The sequence below is a fragment of the Papio anubis genome, chromosome 11 (genome assembly GCF_008728515.1).
Source record: "Papio anubis isolate 15944 chromosome 11, Panubis1.0, whole genome shotgun sequence".
In the NCBI taxonomy this organism is placed as follows: Eukaryota; Metazoa; Chordata; class Mammalia; order Primates; family Cercopithecidae; genus Papio; species Papio anubis.
Window position 1 is genome coordinate 74948576 of NC_044986.1, and position 25028 is coordinate 74973603.

The following is a 25028-nucleotide window of genomic DNA, read 5'->3' on the forward strand; positions in this document are numbered from 1 at the left end:
GGCTGGAACAGCTGGGGTCTGGCCAGCATCACTCATTTTCCATGTGAGTTCTCCACATGGCTGGCTCGAGCTTCTTGACAGCATACTGAGGGTCCCCGGGTCCCAGGAGCCCAAGTGCAAAGTTCAAGGTTCTTATGACCTAGTCTTGGAAGTCATGCAGAGTTACTTCTATTGCATTCTCTTAGTTACATATGGCCAGGCCAAAGTCAGTGTGGTGGGGGCTACATAAGGGTCTGAATACCAGGAGGCATGGTTCATTGGCAGCAGGGGGCATCTTTGAAGCCTGGTTAATAGGGATCATCAAGAAAGTGAGCTTTTTTTTAATTTTTTTAATTTTTTATTTTTATTTTTTGTGAAAACCAACAGGATTAGGATCCAGAGCATTGAGATGAGAATAGCTCTGGGCAGGAAGGGGCACCCCTTTCATTGGAAGAGAGGAAGAAAGCAAGGGTAGGTTAGATGTGGATGGATGGGACCAGAAAGCAGAGTGCTAGATTGCTCTGATTTTTGAATGATGAAGGAAGTGAGGTTCTCTGTTTAGACATGAGGGTTTACGGTGGCGGTAGGTAGTATGTTTATAGAGAATGTATGAATTTTGACATATTTGTGGAGAGAGAGAGAGAAAGAAACAACCAGGGCCAAGATGAGTGGGCTCATTCAAAGTCAGAGTCCACAGATTTGCAATGACACCCACAATCATGGTTGTATATGACCTTTTTCCTGATTATGCTCAGCATCTCCAGTGTGAGATAAAAAGAAAATCAGAGCCTGGAATGTATCTGAGGTTAGAGTTTTATTAGGAAGGAGAAGAAGGCAAAGAGTAAATGGTACTGACAAGAGAAAGAACCATGGGGTCTTCACAGGGTAGAAAAAAGTGTAAGGCCAAGACAGGGATAGTTTGGGAGAATGTTGACGGACAAGAATAGCTAGGTCCCCATGTGATTAAAAATCTTGGATCATCTATAAGTGAGAGATGCAGAAGGACTGGAGATACTCTTTAAAGAAAGGGGTGATCTACAATTATGATTTCAGATGTACAGCAGTCCTGGATGATGATAGGTCCAGAGTGTGGCCAGAGATGTGGGTGGCTGGAGAAGAGAGAAGAACAGATCATCAGAGATGAGGTTAAGAAACTGAGCATCTAGGGTGTTGGGCAGCACATCCATGTGGAAACTGAAGTCACCAGGGTGAGGTCTGGGTGGAGATAAAGGCTGTAAACCTGATGCTAATGTCTTCCATGATGTTGGGGTGGGACTTGAAGACTAGTGGATGACACAGATAAGATGTTGGAGCATGGGTTCTGCAGCCAGGTAGTATGAGCCTCAAGGAGCAGGGGGGAACGCCACATATGGTGGTGGGTCATGGTGAGGAGAGAGAGGCATGGACTCATTCTTAGCCTGGGGTGTGGAGAGTGTGGGAATGATTGGCCAGCCAGGGCTCAGGTAAGCAGTGTCTTCCCCTTGAGGCAGGCTCACAGGTCTGGCTCTGTCCTCAAGTCACTGCCTTTGCTCCTAAAAGGACTGCTATGGTTTGAATGTGTCCCCAAAAGTTCATGTGTTGAAAACTTAATCCCTAGTTTGACAGTGTTAAGAAGTGGGGTCTAATATGCAGTGATTAGGTCATGAGAGCTCTGTCCTATGAATGGATTAATGTCATTATGAAAGTGAGATAGTAATGGTTTGAGTGGACTTGTTAAAAATGTGAGCTCAGCTCCCTCTTGCTCTCTTATACTCTCTTGCCCATTGGCCTTCCTCCACGGGATGATGCAGCAAAAGAGCCTTACCATATGCGGATCCCTCAATCTGGGATTTCTCAGCCTTCAAAACTCTAAGAAATAAATGTTTGTCTTTCTTTCTCTCTCTTTCTTTCTTTCTTTCTCTTTCTTTCTTTCTTTCTTTCTTTCTTTCTTTCTTTCTTTCTTTCTTTCTTTCTTTCTTTCTTTCTTTCTTTCTTTCTTTCTTTTTCTTTCTTCCTTTCTTCTTTCCTTCTTTCTTTTTCTTCTTTCTTTCTTTTCTTTCCTTTCTTTCCTTTCTTTCTTTCTTTCTTTCTTTCTTTCTTTCTTTCTTTTTCTTTCTTTCTTTCTTTCTTTCTTTTCTTTCTTCTTTCTTTCTTTCCTTCCTTCCTTCCTTCCTTCCTCCCTCCCTCCTCCCTTCCAGCCCTCTTTCTCTTTCTTTCTTTCTTTCTTTCTTTCTTTCTTTCTTTCTTTCTTTCTTTCTTTCTTTTTTTTTTTCTTTCTCTCCTCACCCATTCTGTTGTATTCTGTTACAGCAACACACAATGAACTAGCACAGTGTCCAAACAGCATGGCTTAGGCAGTCAGGACAGATTGAAAGAGGAGGGTTGGAGAAATCTAGCACAATTCTATTTTCCTAGATGAACTTCTGAGAAGTCACCTTGGCAGCATCCAACCCAGCTCAACTTGCATTTGAAGTAGGCTGTGCCAGCCTCCAGAACAGAACTTCAGCTATCTGATTACCTGGAGAGGGGATGCTCTGATGGCCAGAGCTTCTGGCTTTCCATCAGACCCACACAGAATATTCACTGGTTGTGGGAGGGCAGAATCCCTGCATTCAAATTCCTCATCCATCTAAAGAACATGCTTGGAGGGAAATTAAGCAGAAGTAGGGCATTCGCGTGTGTATGCGTCAGAGCTGAGGTGAGTTGGCGGGTAGGGGAGAGGAACATGTGACCCCCTCCCTCAACTTCCCAGAGGGAGGGGAACTGTTGGCAATGGCCAGAAACAGGATAGAATTGTCCAAAGGACATGACCTTAGCCACAGGAATCTGAAAACACAAGTCACAGTTCTTATGTAAAAATGGCAAATTTCTTATTAGGAAGGAAAATTAAAAACAAAAAAGAGCTACAAGCACTTTAGCGTGCCTTTCTGGGGATGACCCCTCAGTGGTGGGTCTCAGATGAAGCCTGCCATGACCATTTCTGACAGGCTGATGCCTCCCTAGACACTTCCCTCGCCTTCTATCCTGCATGTAATCCCAGCGGGCTCCAGAGGTTTGGCCTTTCTGAGAAGTGAGGGCATGACTCAGTCAAGGTTCTGTTGTTGTAGGTAATGGAAACTGACTTGAGTTAACTTCAGCAGGGAAGGAAATTCACTGGAAAGAATCTGGTTTATCTCACACAAGACAAGGGCTGCCGAGCCTCCTGAGGCATGGGACCCAGGAGTCAGCATTTGCCAAAGTGTGTTCCATGGTTTTCTACTCCTAGCAGATGCCTGAGAAAATAAAATGCTCTGTGATCCAATGAGTTCAGGAAATGCTACTTATCTTTTTTGTCTTAATATGCACGTTGGCATATTAAAGGCTCTGATAAGTCTTGCAGCAAGAAAACTTATTTAAGTAGACAAGCACTTCCCTAAAATGTTTGTGGAATAAGGTATACTTGTTGAAAAGGTGATTAAAGAGGAAAAGCTTCCCACCCTGGCTCTCACCCTGTTGTGATGGGAAGCTGACTTTACTGTGAAGAATGTATACTAGAGAGGCTATACGTCTAATGGTTAGGGGCATGGACTACTTGCTTTTGAATCCTGATTTCACCACATGCTAGCTGAATGATCTGGACAAGTTATTTAATATCTCTAAGTCTCAATTTGCTATCTATAAATCAGAGTAATAATAATATCTCTTGAGGTTGTAGTAAGGATTAAATGAGCTAATTAAACTATTTGGTTCATAGTAAGTGCAAAAGTATTGAGTTATTATTATGGATTGAATACACACACTCTTTGCCATGAAATTCACAGTGCTGGGGGCACTCATGTTTAACAATCATTTGTTGGTGTCTACTCCTAACGGACTGGAGACACGGAGATGAGTCTGGTGGTATGTCCCCGCCTTCACGGGGCTCCCAATTCTGTGGGGTAGAACAGGCATGTTAGAGATTATTACAAAGAGAGATGGTAAGAACAGAGTACTATGACAGCCCACAGGAGGAGCACCTAGTCCAGACTGAGGGGCAGGGGTGATAGGTGCATGGGAAGGATATTGCAGGCTAATGTCATGAAGGTGCCAGCCAGCTTTGGGCATCCCAGGCAGTCTGGTGTGGTCAGGGAATGAGATGAGAATTGATGGTGTTGAAGATGTTGGTAGGGACCATCACAGGGAAGGCCTTGAACACCAGAGCAAAGAGTTGAGGTCTTATCCTATGGGGGCTAGGGAGCTAGCAAAGTGTTTCTGTCAAGTGAGTGTCATGACAAATGTGCATTTAGGAAGCTCCCTCTGGCAGTGACAGGATTCATTGGTTGGAGAAGCCAAGCCTGGAAGCCAAGAGATTAGGGAGAGCTGGTTATTGAAATCAAACTGGGAGATGGGGAAAGATTTGGCTTGGCTGACTTGACGATGCCACTAATTGAATTGATGATTGGTACTGATTTAGATGTAAGTCCTGAGCTTGAATCATGTTGACTTGGAGGACTCTGTGGGCAATCCAAGTCGCAATATTCAACAGGCAGTTGAATATGTGGGCCGAATAGATAGATCTGGGAGCTGAGAGTATTTCAATGGTAATTGAACTCATAAGAGTGTACGGGATTTTTCAGAGAGGGTCAAGATCAAGGCAACCCTGGGTAGCTTGACCCTTCAGGGGAGCAGGGAAGTGAATTCTGCTAAAGAGGTTCTGCAGACACCTAGCAGTCCAAATTTCTTACAGATTGAAATTCTCAGAGGAACTGGTTTCTCTCCTCAAGAGAAACCTCCCCTCTCCTCAAATCCTGTCTGTCTGTCTTGAACCCAGGCTATTATGATTAGACCCTAGTATGACATAGTGGCTTATGGGCCAAGAGAGGATATCTAAAGGCCCCTGCTCTTTACTGTTACCTTGTCATTGCTACACTTTACCGCACCCTGTACCAGTGTCCATCTCTACAAAAGAGAGAACTGGATTTTGTCAGCTGCTTCCGCCCCAAAGTTGTTACTATAGACACAAGAAGGATGGAGTCAGCAGAGTGACAGCTGAGGAAGCGATGCAGGTTGTCCTCATTTCTGGGGACTTATCCAAACCCTTCTGCACCTTTGGGTGCCTGCATCCGCAGCCACTACTTGGTTGCGGTGAGTGCTAGACTAGCCTGATGAGAGAGGAAGCAAGGAGATTTTAATGCATAGGGTTTAGTGAACACATCCAGGCACTCTGTTCCTTCCTTCTATTGTTCAACCTGGAGAATAACAGGCACACAGGTGAAATCTTCTTACCTTCATAGAGGTTCACCAGAGTTGGAGCTGACAAACCAGTTTAAATGATAATCAAATGAGCTAACAACGCCCATGTATTTCCAAAGGGAGAACTAGTGCCAATCAGGAGTAGTAGAGGGAGTTACAGGGGAACAGAAAGTCCCTCCTGATACTAAACATCTTTAGAAGCGATGCCTGGAACAGAGTAGGCTCTTGGACCTGGGTTATTGGCTAACAACTCAATGCTTCCACACTCTCCTCTCTGCACAAAGGGCTAGAGGCCTGAGAACTGTATTTCCAAGAACCCATGCAACATAGGTTCCAGGTTAGAATCTTTCCATGAGAAGCAGATGCATGAGATTCAGAAGGCAGAAAAGAAGATGAAGCCATATGGGAGGTGGCTCCTGCCAACCCTGGAGTTACTCACCTTCAGCTGTGGTGAGTAAAGTTGTGGGCTTTGGCAGATGCCTGATTTTAAATCAACCTTCAAAATTTTCCTGAAGCAACAGTGTTGGGGGCATCTGTGATCCTTGCAGAAGCTGCTGCAGATCCTGCAACTTTTCTGCTTTCTGAAAATTTGTAGAGAATCTTTATTATATAAATATCCAATGACCTTCATTTTTCCAGCTATTCCAAAAGTTCTGTTAAGTGCTGTATAGCATTTGGTGTATACCAAATCACCCAAAACCTAGTTGCTTAAAGCAACAATTATATATTTAGTTCACAAGGTTGTGGATCAGAATTTGTGCTAGGCACAGCTGAGTGGTTCTTCTGGTCTTGGTTGGACTCAGTAATGCATTTTACAAGAGCAGGCCAAATTAAAATTTATTTCACGTGGATACAGGGAAAAGAATCATCAGGGCCAATTTTGCAGTCTACCACAGCATCTATTTCTTATATTAAATAACCTTCCTGCTTCAAAGACCCAGAGAGTTTTTATTTCCCTGAGCAAACCTTGAAGATGTAACATCACTCTGTATTTCTGGTCTTGGTTGGGCTCACTAATGCACAAAGGCTCACTAAAGAGGCAGGTATTGAGACTTGGATTAAGTAGTGGGTTGAGGGTTAAGGATTTGGGTTTAAGTCCTGGACTGTGCCACATATTGCAAGTCAACCTTGGGCCAATCTCCTCAGAGTCTTGAGCTCTTCTCTCTCAAATGGACATGGTTAAACTTATGTGCAGCCATCAGGTAAAACAATGGCTGTAAAAGAAGTTTGAATCGATTAATGATCATATCCTGCATTTGAATAACACCACGCTGTGAAATCTTCTCACCTGGGGACCGCTGGAGCAGAGGCCAGAGGGCAGGGGCTGCTCTGGTGGGATAGAAGTCAGAAAGACATTGGTCACTTGCTTTTCTCCCCTCTCGGATTCCCTGGTGTATTTTGGGGCTTAGAAGTAAAGAATGAATGGCCAGCCAAATCTTCCATTTGCAGCCTCTGTATTGGAATTAAGCCAGAGTTTGGAAAAGCCCTAGAACTGCTGGAGCCAGGACAAACTCCAGGACTGGCAGGAGCCACCTCCCATCCACTGCTCCCATTTGCCCTCTTGACTCCTGGTGCAGTGAGGCCCTGTTTGTCCTGGCCCATCCTCTCCCCAGGCCTCACGTGCTCAGCTGCTCGAAGGACCACTCCTCAGCTCCTTGTTAAGCCCCAACTCAAGCTGGACATGATTCACAGGGATAATGAGCTCGTAAATAAATTCCTGCTGCATCAGCTCATGGAGCTGAAGGTTAGGCTAGGGACGTGGGTCAGGGCAGGCAGAGGGAACTAGACACGGAGATTCAAATGTCCCCTGTGTTCTCTCCAGGGGGTGAGGAGGGTGATGAAAACATAAGAGATCCTGTGAATCCATCACTGAAATGTTGCACAGTGTGCTGGTTATGCTCTCAGTGCAGAGATCCTGGATCCGTAATCCCATACTCTACTCTGCTTTCAGAATCCAGTTCTGCTAGAGACAGATTTTTGGGAGGCCAATGGCCAGTGGCTATGTGTTCAGCAGAGTAGAACCAGGGCAGCAAGCTCTGTGAAGAGCTGAGCTAGCTGCTGAGGAATAGGGGATGTGTTCACTTTTGCTAAGGTTTACCAGTAGAGAGAGGTCACAGGGAAATAATAAAAAAAAGTTCAGCACAATCCCCAAATAAAATGAGAAGTCCTAGAAAGATGTGCACTTCTTATCAGTGGAAATGCGCAAGAAGAGGCAGGAAACTCCTTATAAGCATCAACATGGGAGAGTGTGAGACAGTAGCTGAAGGTTGATGAAATGCCTTTTGAGGCCCCTTTGAGCTCCCTGTGTCTACAAGCTGTGTGGAAGGCAATCTGCCTTGGTGTTTGGCTATGCCTGCTTCTGCTTAAAACGTACCAGTGGCTTTTCATCACACTTGGTATAAAATCATGAAGGTTGGGCGTGGTGGCTCACACCTGTAATCCTAGCACTTTGGGAGACCAAGGTCAGGAGTTCAAGACCAGCTTGGCCAACATAGTGAAACCCCGTCTCTACTAAAAATACAAAAAATTAGCCAGGTGTGGTGGTGGGCACCTGTAATTTCAGCTACTTGGGAGGCTGAGGCAGGAGAATTGCTTGAACCCGGGAGGTGCAGGTTGCAGTGAGAGGAGATTGTGCCACTGCACTCCAGCCTGGATGACAGTGCGAGACTCTGTCTCAAAAAAATAAATAAATAAATAAAATAAAATAAAATCAAGAAAAATTTTCCCAAGTCAGTAGTCACTTCTGTATTATTTCATACCATTCTCCCCATTGTTCACTATGCTCAATGCCAGCTACCTTTTTCTCACCCTTAAACTTGGCCTCTAGTTAGGATAGACTGGGCTGTGCTGCAGTAACATACAAACCCTGGAATCTCAGTGGCTCAGCTCCTTATGTGTTTGATTCTTCTTTATGGACTATTCATGTGGGCTGGCAGGTCTGTTCTCCACCTAGTGACTCAGGAATACAGGTTCCCTCCGTTTTATGATGCCACTGGCCCAAAATGTGGCATCCAATGTGGCCCTGGTAGGAAATTTATTTGGTCCAGCATTGACACTTGTCACTTATGCTCACAGTCTGTTGGCTAGAACTAGTCACACAGCCCAAGCGCAAATGCAGGGGAGGCATGGGCATTGAATAGGAGCACGTGGATATTGGGTGGGCACTCATGGTCTGGGCATGTATCTGTCAGGGTTCCAAATTGCAAGCAATGGAAAGTGAATTTAGGTGTTTCAAGCAGAAAATAAATTTACTAAAACATACTATGGAGTTTACTAAATCGCCTAAAGAGCCAGAAAACTAAGCTTGAAGGTGATGTAGCTAGAAATAGCACCCCCAGTCATGCTGCAGAGCAGCTCTGAGATGTTGCTCCTGGGTAAAGACACCATGACCACCCCTGCCAACAGTGCTGGCACTGAATATGGACTCTGCCACATAGCCATAGCCATAGCTGCCCCAGAGACTGGACATGGTTACTGCATTAGGGACACCCTTGTCTGCCTGCAGCCTGCACAGCCCCAGCTCCTTTGTGTCACTCACTTCTGACTCAAGGTCTAGGGTCAGCATGTCTGATTGAGGAGCCTAAATGAGCCATGTGCTAGCTGCAAGAGAGGCTGACTGTATTAGTTTGTTCTTACACTGCAAATAAAGACATACCCAAGACTGGATAATTAAAAAAGAAAAAGAGATTCTTTTTCTTTCTAGAAGAACACTGGACTCATAGTCTCACGTGGCTGGAGAGGCCTCACAATCATGGATGGCAAAGATATATCTTACATGGCGGCTGGCAAGAGAGCTTGTGCAGGGGAGCTCCCATTTATAAAACCATCAGATCCCGTGAGACTTATTCACTATAATGAGAACAGCATGAGAAAGACCTGCCTCCGTGATTTAATTACTTCCCCACGGGTCCCTCCCATGATACATGGGGATTATGGGAGCTACAATTCAAGATGAGATTTGGGCAGAGACACAGCCAAACCATATCATTGACAAAACAAGTATCTGGCATTTTATGTCCTATGGAGGGCCCTGGTTTTCAAGGGGAGTCCCAACTGAGAGTGATGAATATTCACTGCATCATCTCAGGGCCTTTGCACTTGCTGCCTCCTCTGTCTACAGGTATTTCCCCAGATGTTCTCAAAGCTGGCTCTTTCTCTGCTCAAACACCAGCTCTGACGAGCAAATCTAATGCAGTCCCCATGAGGCAATCATATCCACCTGACTTGTTTTCTTCACAGCACCTATCCCTACCTTGTCCATTCATTTGTTTATTGATTTAATTTCTGTCTACCTGTAAGAGGTAACAAGCACAGGCCATCTTAGGAGACAGGTTCAAACCCCGGCACTGCCATTTACTAGCTATGTGACCTTGGGCAACTTATTTATTTGCCTTTGCGGTGCCGGCAGTTTCCACATCCAGCGGTGGTGTGTGCACGTGTCTCAGGGAGCAGGTTCAGGCTGACTCAATATCTGCCCTGTGCTGGCCACTGTGCTAGGCCTCTGCCTCTGTAATCTCATTAACCCCCAGCACATCATTGTGAAATGCCTCTTATTTGTGTCCTGGTTTCCTTCAGGCAGTGAGAGGTAATGTACAGGCTCAAGTCCACACCGCTGGAAGCAGTGCAAATCCTGTGTACTTCCCGCAGTCATTACACAGCAACCCCCTTCGGACTTCAGACCTGTGTGTTCGGGGGCATAAAGGAATGTTTCTCTAGTTGATGAGATTATAAAATAACTTTCCTGGAGTATTCGTGTTGTAGTGGGCTGAGAATCCCTTCCTAACCTCTAACCTTTGTCTGTGGCTGTAATTTTATCCTAGAGAGAATGGGTGTGGCACATGGGCCTAGGGCTGAGTGTGAGACCAGGTGATAGAAGAAGGCAGTTACACCCCAAAGGCCCACTCTACCCTTGGAGCAGTCAGATCTGGGGCAGACATTAAGAATTCAGGCACAAAAGAGAGGCCAAGTGCCCACAACAGGGAGGCAGGCATCCCTGGCTTCCAGGAACACTTGGAGTGAGACACAGTCCCTCCTCCTGTATCCTTGTTCCCTGGCTGAGATCGAACATGGAAGAGGGGGTCTCCAGGCCCAAAGAGGAAGCCTGAAGGTTGTGTGGAGGTGGCCACCTGGGAGTCAGGTGGAGGGCTCTTTTCTTTGACTCTGTAGATCTTAGGTACTTTCCTTTATGACAGGCAGGATTTGGCCACCTGGTCATAGTTTGGGGACTTTCACTCTAGATCATCTCTAAGGACTGTTTCAGCTTTGACGTCCCACCTGGGTGGAGAAAGAGACTGAGGCTCTGACAGGTGTAAGTTTGCCCCAGTTTGCAAATGTGGCTGGAAGGGAGGTAGGGACAGGCTTTATTCATTTCTGATCTCTTAGGGATCTCCGAGAGCCTGGCACAGAGCAGGTGCTCAGAGAGCCTTTGGTGAATGAATGAATGGGTATTGAACTTGGGTAACAAGAATATGGCAGGGATTATGTATTTCTGCTGATGGATGTCATGAACCTGTAAGGATAGGAAGGAAGGAGTGCTGAGGCTGACAGTGAGAGAAGATAGAGTGAGTTGGGGTTCTATAGAACTCTGGGGTTGTTCACTGCAGTATCACAGCAAACAGCAATCATGTGCCCCGGACAGGCATTCCTTTGTTACCGAGAGGCACAGGAAAGTATGGTAACACAGTGGCTGGTCATCAGAAAGAGATGCAAGGATGCTGAGTGTATAAAGCTGCAGGATGCATTGCATTATGCATGCCTGAGTCCTGAAGCTTGCTTTGTAAAGCACAGTGCTTATTTTAATAAGTGACAGTCTTTAATGCAGTGGGGGAAAATCACAGCTTTGTGGATGTCTCATTGTTCTCATAAGTGATGTTTAGCTTCAAGAAACACCAAGTTGGATGGGCAACTAGGCAGGGACTTTGATGTCCTTCTGGTTTGCTTTCTGGGGCAGGAAAAGGATGAGTGCTCCCAGTGTCTTGTACACATCAGATGCTCAGTCAAAGTCTGACAAATGAATGGTTCTCTCCCTACATCTGATATAGTGCTATCTTATAGTACAAAACTTAAGGAACATGTGACTGCGTTCACCCATTCATCTCCCAGTTGCTTGCTGACATTTGAAATTTATTTGCAGACTTACATGTAGTGGTGACAGATAAGGTTTCATGTGTGGGTTTGGGCCCTGATGGGAACTCCCACGTTGGCTCATATGGTGTGTGCACGTGACTCCACTGTGCAGGAGTGCTTTCACAGATGAGCCAGGACAAAAGAACAGGGATGGTGGCTGGGTGGGGAGTGGGGAGATAGGAGTTGGGGAGAGTAGTGTTATGTCCTGAGAATTAACCTGGGGGTGGAGAACAACTCTCTCTGCTTCACAGTGTCTCAGACAAGAGATCTCAGGGATATTCGATTTCTCCTTTTCCTACAAATTGCTAGCAGCAGAATCAACCTGAAGTTCTAACTACCCTGGTCATATATTTGACTGGCCATGGCTGACACAGCAGAAAGTGTAGAGCAAGAGTACTTGGTTGAGGTGTAGCCACACATGTCTTCTCATGGCAGGTGTCGGTGGACCCTTGAGTGCAGATGTTGTCCCTCTACCAATCTAGGAGTGTAAAGGCAGCTGGCGTCTAAACCCCTTTGACCTGGTGGTCTCCTTACTTTATGTAAGCTGCCTGGCCCACTGGACTTTGCTCATATCTCCTGAGGACAAGGTCATCACTAGGGGACTGTGTCCACCCCCTTGCAGGCTCATCTTGTGTCCATCCCTGACACTGCTTGTTTTCTGAGCACTTCCTTGAGACATGGCTGAGGCATGGGGTCCACAAGCTTTCCAAGCGGACCCACCCCTTGGAGATCTGACCCAGTTCATACCCATTCCTAGAAAACCCAGAATTGGCTCTCTGTGGCCACAATATTGAAAGACTAGTTTTTCGTGAAAAGGATGACCCCGATTGTTTTATTAATGCACTGAAAGACATATGAATATAAATGTCTTTTTAAGTTGATGTATAATAATCATATATATTAACTCATTTATGCCTGAGGTTGCAATTTTTTAAATTTTTGCAAACGGACCTTGGCGATGACCTTGAGCAGTAGGATATAAATAACTCCCACATGCTTAGCGTTCCATTATTGGAACGCTAAACATAAACAGGCTAAACCCATTTATGAGGTACACACACGTGATATTTTGATACATGGATACAATGTATAACGATCAAATCAGGTTATTTAGGATATCTATTGCCTCAAATGTTTATCCTTTTTTTTTTGTCGGGAACATTTCAAATCTTCTCTTATAGCTATTTTGAGATATACGTTAAATAATCGCTAATTCTAATCACCTTACTGTGTCATTGAACACTAGAACTTACTTCCTCTAACTGTATGTTTGTACCCATTTTCCAACATCTCTTTTTCCCCTCTTTATCCTTCCCAGCCTCTGATAGCTGTCATTCTAACCTCCGCTTCCATGAGATCAGTTTTTTTTAGCTCTCACATATGAATAAGAACATGTGGTATTTTTCTTTCTGTGCCTGGCTTATTTCATTAACATAATAACCTCCAGTTCCATCCATAATGCTGAAAATAATATGATTTCATTAATTTTTATGGCCAAATAGTATTCCACTGTGTATATATGCCACATTTTCTTTATCCATTTGTCCATTGATGGACACTTATGTTTATTCCATATCTTGGCTACTGTGAATAATGCTCCACTAAACATGGGGGCGCAGGTATCCCTTTGATGTCCTGATTTCCTTTCCTTTGGACAAATGCTCAGTACTGGGATTGTGATATTGTAGGGTAGTTATACTTTTAGTTTTCTGAGGAAACTTTGGACTGTTTTCCATAATGGCTGTATGAGTGTATTAGTTTATATTCGTACGAACAGTGTGTAAGAGTTCCCTTTTCTTTGTGTCCTTGGTAGCATTGTTATTTTTTTAATTATAGTCATTCTAATTAGGATGAGATGCTATTTTATTGTGGTTTTGATTTGCATTTCCCTGTTGATTAGTGATGTTGAACATTTTTTCATATACCTATTGGCCACTTGTATGTTTTCCTTTGAGAAATGTTTATTCATGTCCTTTGCCCACTTTTTAATGGGATTATTTGTTTTGCTGTTGAGTTGTTTGAGTTCCTTGTATATTCTGGATATTACTTCCTTGTTGAATGAATAGTTGTAAATATTTTCTCCCATTCTATAAGTTATCCGTTCACTCTCTTGATTGTTTCCTTTGGCGTCTGGAAGCTTTTTAGCTTACTGTAGTCCTATTTGTCTACTTTTGTTTTTGTTGCCTGTGCTTTTGAAGTCTTAGACATAAGGTCTTTGTTAGACCAATGTCCTGAAGTGTTTCTTCTTTGTTTTCTTTAAGTATCTTGAAGTTTTGAGTCTTAGATTTAGGTCTTCAATTCATTTTGAGTTGATTTTTGTGTATGGTGAGAGATATGGGCTAATTTCATTCTTCTGCATATATGGATATCCAGTTTTCCCAGCACCATTCATTGAAGAGAGTGCCCTTTCCCCAGGGTATGTTCTTGGTGCCTTTGTTGAAAATCAGTTGGCTGTAAATACATGGATTTATTTCTGAATTCTCTGTTCTGTTCCATTGCTCTGTCTACCTGTTTTTATACCAATATCATTCCGGTTTGGTTACCATAGATATAATATATTTTGATGTCAGGAAGTATAATGCCTCCAGCTTTGTTCTGTTTGCTCAGTGTTGCTTTGGCTATTTGGGGTCTTTTGTGGTTCCATAGGAATTTTGGTGTCTTACAAAAACTTCTGTAAAGAATGTCATTGACACTTTGATAGGCATTGCATTGAGTCTGCGGATTGCTGTGAGTTGTGTGATCATTTTAACAATATTAATTCTTCTGATCCATGAGCATGGGATGTCTTTCCATTTGTTTGTTTTCTCTTCAATTTCTTTTATCAGTATTTTGTAGTTTTCATTGTAGAGGTTTTCACCTCCTGAGTTAAATTTATTCCTAGGGATTTTATCCTTTTTTGTAGCTATTGTAAATGGGATTGTTTTCCTGATTTCTTTTTTCAGCTAGTTTACTAGCATGTAGAAAAAACTATTTTTTTTTTTCATTTTTGAATGTTGATTTTGTATCCCACAACTTTACTAAATTTGTTCATCTATTCTATGAGTTTGTTTGGTGGAGTATTTTCTAGATGTAAGATTATATTATCTGCAAAGAGAGACAATATGACTTTCTCTTTTCTAACTGGAATGCCTTTAATTTCTTTTTCTGGCCTGATTGCTTTGGTTAGGACTTCCAGTACTGTACTGAATAAGAGTGGTAAAAGTGGACATCTTTGTCTTGTTCCAGTTCTTAGAGGAAAAGCTTTCAGCTTTTCCTCATTCAATATGTTAGCTTAGGGTTTGTCATGTGTGACCTTTTTTGTGTTGAGGTATATTCCTTCTATGCTTTGTTTGTCGAGTTTTTATCATGAAGGGATGCTAAATTTTATCAACTGCATTTTGCACTTATTGAGATATCATATGGTTTTTGCCTTCATTTTGTTAATGTAATGTATCACATTTATTGATTTGCATATGTGGATTTGCATCCTTGGGCTAAATCTCACTTGATCATAGTGTGTTATCTTTTTAATGTGTTGTAGGATTCAGTTTGTTAGCATTTTGTTCAGAATCCCTATGTTCATCAGGGATATTGGTCTGTATTTTTCTTTTTTTGTTATGTTCTTGTCTGATTTTGATATCAGGGCAATGCTGGCCTCATAGAATAAGTTAGAAAGAATTTACTCCTCTTCAATTTTTTGGAATAGCTTCAGAAGAATTTGTGTTAGTTCTTTAAAAGTTTGGTAGAATTCAGCAGTAAAGCTACTTTTTAAAGAAAAATCTTCGACTTTTCTTTGTTGGGAGACTTTTCGTTACTAATTCAATCTTATTACTCATTATTGGTCTGTTCAGGTTTCCTGTTTCTTCCTGATTAATCTTGGTAGATTGTATGTGTCCAGGGATTTAACCATTTCCTCTAGGTTCCCTAGTTTGTTAGCATTCCTGATAGTCTCTAATAATCCTTTGTATTTCTGTGGTATCATGTTGTAATGTCTTCTTTGTTGCTGATTTTATATATTTGGGTCATTTCTCTTTTTTCCTTGGTTAGTTTAACTGGTGGTTTATTGATTTTGTTTACCGCTTTATAAAATCAACTTTTTTTCATCGATTCTTTGTATTGTTTTATAAGTCTCTATTTCATTTAGCTGCTTTGATCTTTATTATCTCTTTCTTTCTGCTAATTTTGTGCTTTATCTGTTCTTGGTTTTCTAGTTCCTTAAGGTATACCACTAGGTTGCTTATTTGAAGTCTTTCTACTTTTTTTGGTGTAGGCATTTATTGTTATAAATGTCCCTCTTAGCAATGTTTTGCTGTATCCTATAGGTTTTGGTATGTTGTGTTTTTATTTTCATTTGTTTCAAAAAATTTTAAAATTCTCTTCTTAATTTCTTCATTGGTCCATTGGTTGTTCAGGAGCATGTTATTTAATTTCCAAGTATTTTTATAGTTTCCAAAATTCCTTTTTGTTATTGATTTCTAGTTTTATTCCATTGTTGTCTGAGAAGATACCTGATGTAATTTTGATATTTAAAAACTTGTTCCAGCACTTTGGGAGGCCAAGGCAGGTGGATCACGAGGTCAGGAGATCAAGACCATCCTGACTAACAAGGTGAAACCCCGTCTCTACTAAAAATACAAAAAATTAGTCAGGCGTCATGGCAGGCGCCTGTAGTCCCAGCTACTTGGGAGGCTGAGGCAGGAGAATGGTGTGAACCTGGGAGGTGGAGCTTGCAGTGAGCTGAGATCATGCCACTGCACTCCAGCCTGGGCAACAGAGTGAGACTCTGCCTCAAAAAAAAAAAAATTTATTGAGACTTGTTTTGTGTTCTTACATATGGTCTATCCTAGAGGATGTTCCATGTGCTAATGAGAAAAATGTGTGTTCTGCTACTGTTGGATGAAATGTTCTGTAAATGTCTGTTGGGTCCATTTGGCCTAAAGTGCAGTTTAAATCCAATGTTTCTTTGTTGATTTTTCAGTCTAGATGATCTGTATAATACTGAAAGTGAGGTGTTCAAATCCCCAACTCTTATTATTTGTAGTAATACTGCTCTGGTATTGGGCATATATATATTTAAAATTGTTATAGCTTCTTGATGAATTGATCCCTTTATCACCATATAACGATCTTTTTTTTTTTTTTTTACAGAGTCTTACTCTGTCACCCAGGCTGGAGAGCAGTGGCACAATCTCAGCTCACTGCAAGCTCTGCCTCCGGGGTTCACACCATTCTCCTGCCTCAATCTCCCATAGCTGGGACTACAGGCGCCCACCACCACCCCCAGCTAATATTTTGTATTTTTAGTAGAGATGGGGTTTCACTGTGTTAGCCAGGATGGTCTCAATCTCCTGACCTCGTGATCTGCCTGCCTTGGCCTCCCAAAGTGCTGGGATTAGAGGTGTGAGCCACTGCGCCCAGCCATATAATGATCTTTAAGTCAAAAATGGTAAAAAGAGACAAAGATCATTGGTCTGTTTTATCTCATATAACTACTCTTGCTCATTTTTTATTTCCATTTGTGTGGAATATATTTTTTTCATCTCTTCACTTTCAGTTTGTGTGTATCTTTGTAAGTGAAGTTAATTTCTTGTAGCAAGTACATATTTGGTTCATGCTTCTTTTTTCCGCTTTAGCCAGTCTATGTCTTTGAAGTAGGGAATTTAATCTGTTTACATTTAAGGTTATTGTTGATAGGTGAGGATGTATTCAAGTCATTTTGTTAATTGTTTTCTCATTATTTTGTATATCCTTTGTTCCTTTCTTCTTCTCTTATTGATTGTTTGCAGTTTGCTGGTTTTCTCTAGTGGTAATATTTGAATCATTTCTCTTTCTCTTTTTCTCACTTTTATATCTGCTCTACTAGTGAGTTTTATATTTTGTGTGTTTTTATGGTGGTAGATACCATTCTTTTGCTTCCAGATGTAGGGCTTCCTTGAGCTTTTCTTATAGGCCTGGTCTAGTGGTGATAAACTCCCTCAGTTTTTCTTGTCTAGGAAAGACCTTATTTCTCCTTCATTTTTGAAGGATAACTGCTTGGTAAAGTATTCTTGGCTGGCAGTTGTTTTTTTTTTTTTCTTTCAGCTCTTTGAATGTGTCATTTTATTCTCTCCTGGTCTGTAAGGTTTTGGCTAAGAAGTCTTCACTGTTAGTTGAATTGGACTTCCTTATATGTGACTTGACTCTTGCTGTTTTTAGAATTCTCTCTTTATCTTCAACTTTTGACAGTTTGGCTATAATATGCTTTGGAGAAGCTTTTTGGGTTTAATCTTTTTGGGGATTTTTGAGCTTCCTGTATCTGTCTATATTTCTTGTAAGACATGGGAAATTTTCAGCTATTATTGTTAAGTAGATTTTCTATATCATTGCCCATATCTTCTCCAGTAAATCCTAAAATTCGACTATATGGTCACTTCATGGTGTCTTATCTATCATGTAGGTTTTTTCATTCTTTTTTCTTTTCTTTTTTTGTCTGACTGGGTTATTTCAAAATTCTTTCTTTTGCTTAATCTAGCCTATTGTTTAAACTCTCAATTGTTTTTCAGTTTTATTTATTGAAGTTTTCATTTCCAGAATTTCTTTTTTTAATTATGCTTATCTCTTTGTTCAACTTCTCATTCAGATAATAAATTGTTTTTCTGACTTACATGTATTACTTCTCTGTGTTCTCTTATATCTCACTGAATTTCTTAAATATAATTATTTTAAATTCTTTGTCAGGCATTTTATAAATTTCCTTTATGTTGGGAACTATTACTAAAGGCTTATTGTATTCCTTTGGAGGTGTCATGTTTCCTTGGATTTTCATGTGTTTTTACACTGATTTCTGCACATCTAATTTAATAATTACATCTTCCAATTTTATGGATTGACTTTTGTAGGAAAAGACTTTTTTCCATAGGTGTATCTATAGTGTTGGTTGGGTAGGGTGTTTTGGCTTTGATTCTGGATAGTTGCAGTAGTGTGGTCTTTGTGTGATTTTTTCATCTGTAATCAGCATCAGTGGTGTTTGTGAGTTCCTCGGTGGCTTAGGCAGTGGTCATTAGTGGAGGCTGTGGCAAGACTTTACTAGGGACAGGGATGTCAGGCAGGCCAGTAGTCCTTGGGTACCCAGTGGTGGTGGCAGCAGGCTGGGCATGCTGGTCCTCAGGCCCCTGATAGTGTATGTGGGTGGTGTTGGTGTTGGGTCCAAGTGAGCCAGTCCTTGGGCCACCAGGCAGCTTGCTTGAATGCCAGAATTGGCAGTAGTGGACCAGGTAGGTGGGCATGTCTTTGAGCCCCTGGTTGGTGTGTGCAGTATTTTTCTGTGGAGGCAGCAGTGGTGGAGGGCCAACTCTTGGGCCTCCAAGCAGCATATACAGGCATGAGCAGTGGTGTGCAGGTGGATGCCACTGGTGGTGGCAGAGACAGACTAGATATACCAGTTTCTAGGTTCCTGAGAGGCACACATGGGTGCTGGTGGCCGGCAGAGTGGGCCAATCCCCAGGCCTCCAGTTAGTGCATTCAGGCAGTTTAGGTGGATAGGACGGACCTGTCTTCAGGTCCCTGGAAGGTGTGTGTGGGCACTGGGAAGTGTGTGCAAGGTGAGTCAATCCCCAGACCCCCAGATGGTGTGTTTGTATGTTAGCGGTGGTGGCAGTGGGTGGGTCAACCTTGTTGTCAGGCTTCTAGATAGTGTGTGCTGGAGCAGACAGTGTAGGTCAATCCCCAGAATCTAAGACAACCCACACGGGTGCTGATGGCAGTAGTGGGCAGGGTGAGTCAATTCAGCAGGCAGGGTAGGCCTGCCCTTAGGACCCTGGAAGGTGTGCAAGAGTACCAGTGGTGGCAGGTGAGGTGGACCGATTCCTAGGACCCTAGGTAGTGTGCACAGATACTGGCAGTGGTGGCAGTGAGTGCCATGGGGATGTCCTCAGGACCCTAAATGGCATATGCAAGTCCAGTGATGGCAGTGACAGGTGGGGACAGCCTGTCCTCAGGCCCTAGGGTGGCATCCATATGTGCCAATCTCTAGACTCTCTGAAGATACATGCAGCTGCCCAGTGATTCTGCCACTGGAGTGGTCAGGGTTGCTGTTAGGGACATTATCCCCAGGCAGTTGGCTCTGAGGAGCACGTGCTTCAGTTCCTTTGGCTCAGGGGACACCTTCCTGGGGTGCTGTGCCACTCATTCCCTGGGGTGTAGCACACTGTGTGGGCTAGAGTGCTGGAGACCTGGCCACTCTTGCCAAGTCCTGGCATCACAACGCTGCAGGTCTCTGGGTGGATGTGTGAGGGATGTCAGTGGGGCTTCAGGGATGTGGAGATGCAGGGGATGTTGGGCCCCAGGACAGGACACAGTCTAGTGGGGGCTAGGATCTCAACATGGTGCTGTGCTGCAGCTGATTGCATCTCGGGGGTGTGTGGCACCCAGCACAAGCTGTCTCTCTGGAACAAAACCATCATGCAGATTCCATACAGCTCCCTCTACTCGTCTCAGGGCCCATGAAAGTCAAGGGGCTCTCCTGTGGCTAGGATTGCAGGAGTCCACAAGGGGAATGTGGGCTACTGGGATCTCTCCTTACCTTTTCATTACAGTGGGGAGTTTATCCAGGCTCTGAGCTGATCCTGGCCAGTCCAGCTGCTTCACTTCCTTCTTCTTCCATGCCTCTGAGGCTCGTTGCTGCCTCCCTGCTGAATCCCACCATTCTGTCTTAGACATGCTAATCCACCTGTGGTTATCTCCTCTGGTGCCAGGCACCTCTATTCAGCCATCCTGAAGCCCTCTCAGTAAATGACTTGCTGAAGTGTATGTTGGGCTTAATTCCAGCTCTGCCCCTAATTAGTTGTGTGGCCTTGGACAAGTCACCCCTCTTCTCCTAGCCCCACCCTTGATATCACAGCAGTTTACCACTGGAAGCATAGCTTCCATACAGTCCACAGACCTGAATGTGAAATCTGCCTCTTCTATCTCTGAGATGCAGTGCTCTGAGCAGGATTTTTGCTTATTAGTGTGTGCATTGGATTTGTGTGTGTGTACTTTTTTTCTTTCTTTCTTTTGAGACAGAGTCTCATTCTGTCACCCAAGCTGGAGTGCAGTGGCATGATCTCGGCTCACTGCAACCTCCGCCTCCTGGGTTCAAGCGATTCTTGTGCCTCAGCTTCCTGAGCAGCTGGGACTACAGGTGCACACCACTACACCCAGCTAAGTTTTGTATTTTTAGTAGAGATGGGATTTCTCCATGTTGGCCAGGCTGATCTCAAACTCCTGGCCTCCAATGATCCGCCTGACTTGGCCTCCCAAAGTGCCGGGATCACAGGCATAAGCCACTGCACCCAGCCATGTGTATAAGTTTTAAGTTCTCTACTCCTCTTGGTTTTCATTAAGTATAAATTGACAGTGATAAGTGCCCACTTAGAGTCTGTCAGGACCACACAAGTATATTATAGCAATAATAGCAAACATTTATTGCTTATTCTGTACGCCTGGCTGTATTTTGTGTGTGCTGCTTCTCTCAATCTTTAAATCAGGCTGGTAATAGCATCTCTCACTTTTCAGATCAAAAACTAAAAATGTGGGAACAAAAGAAGATCTTAACCCTCCTGGCTTTTTTCCCAAAGCCAGGAGGCAGGTCCTGAGTGGTGGATTTTGGACTGCAGGTGAAGCTCCCAGCAAACGGTCTGGCCCAGAGAAATGCTCAAGAGTAGGATGAAAAGACCGTGGGCTTCTTCCACTTCAAAAGGAAGGGTTTGGGACTGATGGACGCTGAAAAGTTTAGATCTTCATAATCCTCAACAGCTGCACTGCCAATGCACGCACAAAATGAGTGTGCCCTATATTTCCGGCCCTGTGATGAATACGAAAAGAGCCTGAAGAACTCATCTTCCTGGTCCCAAAGTACTTTAAAATGTCTATAATCCCTCAATCTTAAACACACATTTTATTGCTTTTTATTATACAATGATACATATTTACTATTGAAAATACAGATTAAAAGTAGAAAATGATTCATAATATCACTATCCAGGTTTAAAAAATACTGTTCAACCTTATGTTGAAGAATCTGACTCTTTTCTTATGCATGCATGTATTTCAAGCAAAACTGGACACTTCAGGCGCACCTTGTTTGTAATCTTTTTTTCTTCCAAATTAATATATAATCAATATCTTTTTGTATCAATCTTCAATCCTTTCTTCCGTCACTTATTTTTAACCTACTGTTAGGATATTCTGTAATTTATTAAAATGATCCCCCATTGTTGAATACTGAAGTTGATGATAAGAAAGTTCGAATCTTGTTGAGAAGACCAAGCCTGTGAGGAGTAGTTCCATGAAATTACAATTGGAACTTGCTATGTGCTGAGTGGCAGAAATGCAATAGAGTTCTGAAGGGAAGGAGTGGTTTTCGAATGAAGGGTAGTGGGGAGGCTTTAAAGAGTAGGTAGGGTTGAAGCCAAGCTTTGAGAGAGGGGCTGGATTTCCACAGGTTAAGAGATTGTATTTGAAATAGAAGAACCAGCAGCAGCAAAGGTGCAGAGCCTTGGGGTTGGGTAGGTGTTTAGGCCCTGGGCAGGGTTCACATAAGGGACCAGCTCCAGAGAGGGTTAGAAAAGGAGGACAACAGATTCCAGAGTGGACGGTAAGTGCAAGTCTGGCAAGAATAAATATTACCTTTTTGGGCAACAAGGAGCCACAGAGAGTTTTTGAGCAGGGTTGTGCCATGAGCAGAGCTGGTTTTATGAAGTCACCGTACAAGCAGTTAGGGAGGGAAGAGAATGGCAGGAGATGGTATCTGAGGCAGGGAGACCTGTTAGAGGGTGGGGAACAAGTCCAGAGGAGGTGATGAGACCTGGATCCAGGCAGTGGCAGGAGGCGAGGGAAATGGGTTGGATGCCATGGCTGGAGAGGGCCCGAAGGAGGAGCCCCTGAATGCACTAGCCCTTGGGGTTCATGAAGAGGGGAGCCTGCTGCCTGATACCTGGGGTCCTGGGAAGAGTTAATAGGCTGCTTGTGGGCGAGCTAATTGGTCCTCCAGTGGGGCTGACTCATCCCAGCATCCAAGCCAGTTATTACTAATGCTGGGGAGGGAGAGAGAAAGAAAAAATAAAACAAAAAGCAGAGCAGTGGGAATTCTGTCTGATTGAAAAGTTCCAGGGTTGGCCTCCCATTTCAGACAGGCAGGATTGGGAAGAGGGCCCTGCTGCGTGGGGGTGAATGGAAGGGGTGCGGCTGGTGGAAGTGACATTTCCATGACGCCTGCTTGAAACTCATCCATATCTGCCTTGTGGGGGTGCAGCTGGGGAAGGCTGGGTCTTTCCCTAAACAGCCTAGGTTTTCTAGTGACACCCAAGGCACACTCAGGGCAAGAGAGTGGGAGTGAAGATGTCTGCACCAGGGAGGAGAGGACCAGCAAAGGCCAGGGGTGCAAGGTCTGATTCTGTTTACTTAAAAACTGGCTGAAGTCTCCATCCCTTTGTTTGCCATTTCCTTGGATTTTTAGATTTTTAGCATGTCATGGTCAATTTCACTTTGCTGGGCAAGAAATCACTGGGAGCAGCCTTCCCAGTGCAGTAGAGTAGGGCTGTTGGGTAGAGGATGTGTCCTGGACAGTGCCCAGAGGTGCTGGCAGAGGTGTAAATGGGTGTTGCCAGGTCTTCCCATCCTCTCCACCTCCTCCTTGGTATGGGCTCCTGCTGCCTTTTCCTGCAGCAGTGGTGGAGCAAACACTGTCCAGGGCTTACAGGGCCCTGATTCCCACCAGAACTCGCTGGGCACTTTGGCCTGGATGATTCCCCAGTGAGGGTCTCAGGTGTCTTATCAGGGTTCCTCTGTTACTTGAAGGCAGAGGGCTGAATCTGATAATGTTTGTGGCATTTTCCAGCTCAATATCCCCATATAGTCATTTTTCTCCCATGCCATGCATTCAGGGAATGACATCTCTTGTTTCTATCTGGTCATCAGGGATCATGTGCAGGCCTCACCTTCAAGGTTGTAGAACTCAGCCCCAGCTAGACCCTGTGGGTCTAATTTGGATTGTAAAGAGTTTGTCCTCATAAAAGGGTGCTTTTGTGTCCTCTGGCTTTCCGTTTGGGATTCCAGTGGTCGGTAGGCACACGTGGGGTCTTATGTCGTGTGGCAGCCAAATAAGCTGTATCTTTGGGTTGTAGGGCTTGGTGTGGGAGGGGTGCCGCTAACACATGCTGTGCCTTGAGTTCTGGGTGGGTCACATCAAGATACTGTCCCCATGCTTCCCATGCAAGGGTCATAGGCACCTCCCACTCATCTGCTGCCTAGGGCCAGTCCTGTCACCAACTTCATGTTTTGGGTCCAGGGCCTCCCCTCCAGAAATCCCACACATTGGCAAGGGGAAGCCAGCCTAAAATAAGGGCCAGGCCAACCTGAGGTGTGGTGGCCCAGGCCAAAGGGCTCCCCCTCATCTTGAGTGCATGGAACGCCTCCCTGTGAGGCTTATTTGGTGGCTCAGGCCAAAGGGCCCCTCCATCTTGAATGCCTGGAATGCCTCCCTGTGAGGTCTCAGATCTGGACGTGGAACCTGAGGTGGGACATGGAGGAAATGGAGCAGAGAAGGAGAAGGGGTGAAGCCTGGACCCTGATGGAAGGGGAGGAAAAGAACCAACTGGGGCTGCCACGATGGGGAAGGAAAGGCCCATGTGGAGGAGCATGCAGCCATCTGCTCATGAAGGAAAGGCAGGGATGGTGCAGAGGTGCTGGGGCTTCCGTGTGACTCCAGAGGCCAAGCCCAGAGCTGTGTGTGGAGCCCATGAGAAGCAGAGATTTTCCAACAAAGGTGCATTTGTGGGCCTCCAGATGGAGGCCCTACCTTCTCAGCAAGAGAAGGAATCCCTCTCTCTTTGACCTCTCTCCCCTGCACAATTAGAAGGTTCTGAAGAGTGACTTCATTATTGATGGGTGAGTATATGTTTATTGGGCATCTGCGGTGTGCCAGACATTGTGTTGAGTGCTGGATGCAGAGGTAAATGGAATATCTGGTTACTGCCCTCATGGGGTTTATAGTAAGGGAGAAAGTCAGGGCACACGTAAACACTAAAATGGATAGATATTGTGATTAGTGCATTGGAGAGAAAGAACAGGATGTTTCCAGAAAGGACAGCATGAAGGACTGCTGAATGGAATCAGGAAGGCCTCCATGTATGTGTTGGGGGGTGATGGTTAAGGTGAGGCCCAATGGATGATGGGAGTTACCCAGGTGAAGGGTTGTGGAGACGGAGAGCACAAGCGAGGGACAGGAGGCAGCTGGGCTCACGGCACTTAGGGCCCCAAGGAAGGCTGATGTGGGTGGCAGGGGGTAAAGGGGGTGCTGAGGTGAACCCAGCAAGGGCTGTGGACCAGGAAATAGGACTTTGTTCTGAGTGTGGTGGAAAGGCATGTGGCAGGCAGCCACCTTGAGGATGGGTTTCCTTCTCGCAAGTGCCAGAGCTTCTGGGAAGCTGGAGACCAGGACGACTGGTGCGGGGCAAAGGGCATCAGGGAGACTCTTCCCTCCTCTGGGAATTGAGTTTCTCAGTCTCAAGCGGGCAGCATGGGAGGTCCCCAGACCTGCCCTAGAAAGCTCCCCCAGACCCGAGCAGTAGGCAGCAGCTTGGGGGTGCTGGGTTCATGTCCACCCTGAACTTGTGAATGTGACCTTATTTGGACATAGGGTCTTTGCAGATGTAATCAAGTTAAGATGAGGCCACAGTGGATCAGGGTGGGTCCTAATCCAATAACTGATGTGCTTATAAGAAGAGGGAAATTTG